Here is a 6,291-nt window from a genome sequence, read left to right on the forward strand (position 1 = left end):
ATTAGAGGGAAATTTGTTTTAACAACTGGGGAGAAGGGACGATCAAAGTACAATTGATCCCAGCATCCTCTTAAAGGGTGGGAGAGTTTAAAAAAAACTGAGAAGGAAATATTCTTGGACGGACTCCCGATCAATTATTGATCCAAGCATCCTGCTAAAGGGAAAGATATTGACAATACTTGGGAAGAAAGAATCATCCATGGCACGGGACCCCCAATCAAATGCAATTGACCCCAGCATTCTGTTAAAGGGTGGGAAAACTGGGGAGAAGCAAAAAATCTTGGGGGGGGACCATCATTTATTGACAAAAGCATCCTGCTAAAGCAGAGGTGGGGAACCATGGTTCCTTTATGACTTGTGGACTTCAACTGCCCGAATTCCTGAGCCAGCATCACTTGATGAAAATCTTCAATCTCTTTCCACTTATGACTGTAACTTTGTTGCTGGCAATCCTTATGATTTATATTGATATACTGACCATCAATTGTGTTGTAAATGTTGTACCTTGATGAACGTATCTTTTCTTTTATGTACACTGAGAGCATATGCACCAAGATAAATTCCTTGTGTGTCCAATCACACTTGGCCAATAAAAAATTCTATTCTATTCTATTCTATTCTAAAAAGTTAGACCGAAGGGGTCCCTTAAGGCAAAAGATGGATAGAGAGTAATTAGTAGTCTCAGGCCAACCTAGGACAGGGGGGACGTATCTGGGGGTAGAGGAATTGGACGGGTGGAGAACTTCTTATAGGCTCTTTGTTCAAGGACTTTTTGGGTAGGCTTTCTTAGTCACAATAGGGTCCCTGAAGGGACATGGACATTCCCCCGCCCCCTCCTTTACGTTGCCTTTTCAGTTGTGGAACCTCGTTTATAGAATGCTCTCCCCAGATGGCACACACAGCACAGGGGTGAAATCCAGCAGGTTCTGACATGCTCTGGAGAACCGGTAGCAGAAATTTTGAGAAGTTCGAAGAACCTGTAGTGAAAATTTTGAGTAGTTCGGAGAACCAGTAGCAGAAATTTTGAGTAGTTTGGAGAACTGGCAAATGCCAGTTCTTTGGCTGGCCCCAGAGTGGGGTGGGAATGGAGATTTTGCAGTATCCTTTCCCTGCCACACCCACCAAGCCACACTACGCCCACCAAGCTACTCCTACAGAACTGGTAGTAAAAATTGTGGATTTCACACAATTTCACACTGCCATTGTGGCATTATTTTGGCACCAGGTGAAGGAAGGAAGGAAGGAAGGAAGGAAGGAAGGAAGGAAGGAAGGAAGGAAGGAAGGAAGGAAGGAAGGAAGGAAGGAAGGAAGGGTTGGAAGAAAAATCCTTCTGGATCAGTTCCAAACTGATAGAAAGATGCTGAAAATAACCTGGAGGCTGATTGGAAAGAGGTTCCGTTTATTGATGAAGCAGAACCACCAGCAGCATGTGATTCTGGGACAGCTGACCAAATGGCTGAATGAGTGGGATCTTTACTGTTTCTGTAACTTTGATGTTTGAGATTTGTGCAATATGGGCTTTGTGTTCTCAAAAGGATAATTCTTATTGTGGCTGATGGCTATGTCCTGTGTTAGATTTTTGGTTTGTGGCTGCTTGCTCTAATCCTATCACTCTGATTTTGTTAGCTGTCAAAATTGCTGTAAGGGATTTCAAAATGTCCTGTCTTGAATGGACTTCTGCTGGCAGTTTGCTTTGCTTATGAATGGAGCCATCTAGATAGTTGGCTTCCTCTTTCAATCAGTTCATTATCTCCTTATGTGCCAGCATCTGCTGTGGAATATTAGGAAAGACTGGGGGCTGCTTTCTGCCTCCAAGAACATGTTTCTCCATTTCTCCTTTGGAGAAATATAATATTTTGCCTCTATTAATATTCCCCCAAATATTTCATTTTTCCTGGAGGGGGAGATTCCCAAGGAAGGAAAGCACCACTAATATGACTGCAATTACTGTACTACTACTACTAAACAGCTCCCGTTACTAGTCCCAGCTTCTGCCAACCTAGCAGTTTCGAAAGCATGTAAAAATGCAAGTAGAAAAAATAGGGACCACCTTTGGTGGGAAGGTAACAGCGTTCCGTGCGCCTTTGGCATTAAGTCATGCTGGCCACATGACCACGGAGACGTCTTCGGACAGCACTGGCTCTTCAGCTTTGAAACGGAGATGGGCACTGCCCCCCTAGAGTCAGGAACGACTAACTAGCACGTATGTGCGAGGGGAATCTTTACCTTTACCTTATAGACATTAAAGTGACTTATGACAGAGTTACAAACTTATGACCAGTATAGCATATGTGTCCTTATAACAGGTAAGAACAGAGAGTGCATTTTATCTGGGTCTTCCTTATAACTGGGATTTTGCTGCTTCCAGTTATAAAGGTCTGAAGTAGAAACTGGTGTGTAAACTAGCACTCAGTGGAATCTGTTTCCTCCTCCTACCACTATATTTTCTCTGAGCGGAGCCTGCATCTCCAGTTTCAGCTTTGAATGAGGTTGGATATCACAAGAGTCACTCACTGTTTGATTACGTTGTTCCTCAGCCTCCCCCCTTCTCTGGGATCTCCTTGTCTGGGGCACCCCCTTTCCATTAGTAAAGTAGGGGGTAGCAGACCAGTCTCAGAGTCCTCCAGGATAACCGGAAGAGCTCCACTCCAATCCTCACATACTTTTGTACTCTTTATATTCAGTAGTTAGTGTCGTCTGACATGAGATAAAGGGGAGGGGAGATTGATAGTTTGCATTCAACAGGAACGTTGCATTCCTGAGATGATTTACAGCCAGAGACCTGCGGAAGAAGATTGGGGGGGGGGGGGCGAGAAGGAGCTGGCATTGGACCAGACCTACTGACCTCTTGGGGGAGGAGGGACTAACGATGGGATATGGAATGTTAGCCATATTTTGTCTCAGATCCAACTTTATACTGCTGCAGTCATGATGTATCTAGTAAAAGTACTTTTCTTTATTTGCAAATGAAGTCAAGGTGTATTCTTTCCTAAATATAATCAGAGGCAGCCTGACAAGAGCGCTGGGTTTCTTTATAAGAAAGGGAATCAAAATAATTAACCCCTTTCACAACCTGGGGATAGGGAGTCAACACACACAGGCATTTACACATCAGTATGCTTACACATTTATCCTCCATTCAAACTGCTTGCATAAAAAAAATCCACATACAAATATTTCTTTTCATACTTTCTCCAGGCAAAATAATCATTATTATCAATTTTTTTTAAAAAAATATTTTTATTACGATTTTCTTTTTTCATAACAAGTGTACATATTCAACAGAACCGTGACATTATTGTATATTTCGAATCTACCTTCCATATAATTTCTATATACATTGTATACATCTAATCATCAATAGCCTTATATATATATATTGTTTTCTATTTCTATTGATTGTCCATGTGTACCAATTTTCCCAGACTGCATAATATTCCGAATCTTCTTTTTCTTGTAATTCTATGGTAAGCCTATCCATTTCTGCTCAATCATATACTTTTTGGATAATCAGACTCTCTGGTGGTATGCTATTGAGTTTCCAATATTGCGTGAACACAATCCTTGCTACTGTTAGAATGTGCAAAGTCAAATATCTTGTTTTTTTATCAAGTTTTGTCTTAAGCATTCCCAAGAGAAATGTTTCTGGGTTGAGTTCAGTTTGGCATTTTGTTATATCCTGTAGCCATCCCTGTATCTTAACATGTATCTTAATGTGGGATGATGGAGGCTGTTCTTGATGATGTTATCTGGGATGAGTTTGATTCTGTGACTCCCGAGGACATGGACAGGATACTAGGGAGGCTGAATGAAGGCATGTTTATTGGACCCGTGTCCTGGTTGGTACTGGCCACACAGGAGGTTACACAAGGCTGGCTACAGGGAATTGTCAACGCTTCTTTGAGGGAGGGTGTCTTCCCGTCCACCTTGAAAGAGGCGGTGGTGAGGCCCCTTCTCAAGAAGCCTTCCCTGGATCCAGCTATTTTATTGAATTACCGTCCTGTCTCCAACCTTCACTTTGTGGCGAAGGTTGTTCAAAGTGTGGTGGCGCGTCAGATTACCCGGTACCTGGATGAAACTGTCTATCTAAACCCGTTCCAATCCGGCTTCCGACCTGGGTACAGCACGGAGACGGCTTTGGTCGAGTTGGTAGATGATCTCTGGAGGGCTCGGGATAGGGGTTGTTCCTCTGTCCTGGTCCTGTTAGACCTCTCAGTGGCTTTTGATACCATCGACCATGGTATCCTGCTGCGATGGCTGGAGAGACCGGGAGTGGGGGGCACTGTTTTTCGGTGGTTCTCCTCCTATCTCTCTAACCGGTCGCAGACGGTGTTGGCAGGGGGGCAGAGGTCGGCCGCGAGGCGCCTCGTGTGGAGTGCCACAAGGGTTCAGTTCTCTTGCCTCTCCTGTTCAACATCTGTATGAAGCCGCTGGGTGAGATCATCCGTGGTTTTGGGGTGCAATATCATCAGTACGCTGATGATACTCAGCTGTACATTTCCACCCCTGACCACCCCAACGAGGCTGTTGACGTGATGTCCCGGTGTCTGGAGGCTGTGCGGGTTTGGATGGGGAGAAACGGGCTCCGACTCAATCCCTCCAAGATTGAGTGGCTGTGGATGCCGGCGTCCCGGTACAGTCAGCTGGTTCCATCGCTGACTGTTGGAGCCGAGTTATTGGCCCCTATGGAGAGGGTCTGCAACTTGGGCGTTCTCCTGGATGCTCGCCTGTCGTTAGAAGAACACATGACGGCCATCACCAGGGGAGCTTTTTATCAGGTGTGCCTGATATGCCAGTTGCGCCCCTTCATAGACCGGGATTCCTTATGCATGGTCACTCATGCCCTCGTCACTTCCCGCCTGGACTACTGTAACGCTCTCTACATGGGGCTCCCCTTGAAGGGCACCCGGAGGCTCCAACTGGTCCAGAATGCGGCTGCGCGGGTGATAGAGGGAGCTACTCGTGTCTCCCATATAACACCCCTCCTGCGTAGGCTGCACTGGTTGCCGGTGGTCTTCCGGGTGCAATTCAAGGTGTTGGTAACCACCTTTAAAGTGCTCCATGGCACAGGACCGGGCTATTTAGGGGACCGCCTGCTGCCACCGATAGCCTCCCATCGACCTGTGCACTCCCACAGGGAGGGTCTCCTCAGGGTGTCGTCAGCCAAAAATGCGGGCTGGCGACCCCCAGGGGGAGAGCCTTCTCTGTGAGGGCACCTACTCTCTGGAATGAGCTTCCTCTGGGGTTACAATTACTCCCCGACCTCTGGACCTTCCGACGCGAGCTCCAGACTTTTTTATTTCATTGCGCAGTGTTGGCCTAATGTACTACTGTTTTAAGTGGGGTTTTATTATTGTTCTTTGAATAATTTTAATAGGTGCTAGCCAATTTGAATTAGATTTTTATATTCTTTTAATTTTATTTATAAATACTGTTTTATGTTGGCTGTAAACCGCCCTGAGTCCTTCGGGAGAAGGGCGGTATAGAAATTTAATAAATAATAATAATAATAATAACCCAGTACCTTTTCACTTCGGGGCACATCCACCAGACATGAAAGAAGGTACCTTGATATTGATTACATTTCCAGCACTTTGGAGTCATTATTATCATTATTTTAGGGATCTTTCACAAGCTGTTGACATGCCTTGGAATACCTTTGCTGTAATCCCCATCCCTTTTGATATTCTGTTGGGCTAGATGAGTGGCTCTCAATTTGACATATGTGAAGTCAAATAATAAGTGTTTTAATATTTCTCATTTTTAATGTATATAGACATTAAAAAGTGCTTTACGGCAGTGTTTCACACTTATGACCATTGCAGCACCCTCGTGATTACTTGATCAAAATTCAGTCATTTGGCTATTGGCTCATATTTATGACGGTCCCCGAGTCATGTGATAGATTCCCCTTGCCTTCTTTTCCAACCATCCATTACTTGTGGCTGCCACTCCACTCAGCTCCCTCACATGGTTGGGTGGTGATCAAATGGCTATTCAGCCAGTTCTTCCTCTCTCTCCTCTCCCTTCCCCCACTCACCCGCTTGCTGGTCTCTCCTGACACTGTCTCTGCTCCTCCATTGATTCCCCTGCATGCCTCCCTTTCTCTCCATCTCTTTTTCCTTCGTCCTCCTCCTCCTTTCTCATCCTTTCCTCACACTTTTCCCTACCTTTCCCCCCACTCCTTTCTCTCCCTTTCCTCAACCCGTCCTCATGCGCCGCTTCCCCCCCTCAGTTGATAGGATGGAGACCAGGTGAACCAGGAGGCCCCACTTACCTTCTCTGCAGTGG

Source organism: Ahaetulla prasina, chromosome 2 (assembly GCF_028640845.1).
Source record: "Ahaetulla prasina isolate Xishuangbanna chromosome 2, ASM2864084v1, whole genome shotgun sequence".
Taxonomy (NCBI): domain Eukaryota; kingdom Metazoa; phylum Chordata; class Lepidosauria; order Squamata; family Colubridae; genus Ahaetulla; species Ahaetulla prasina.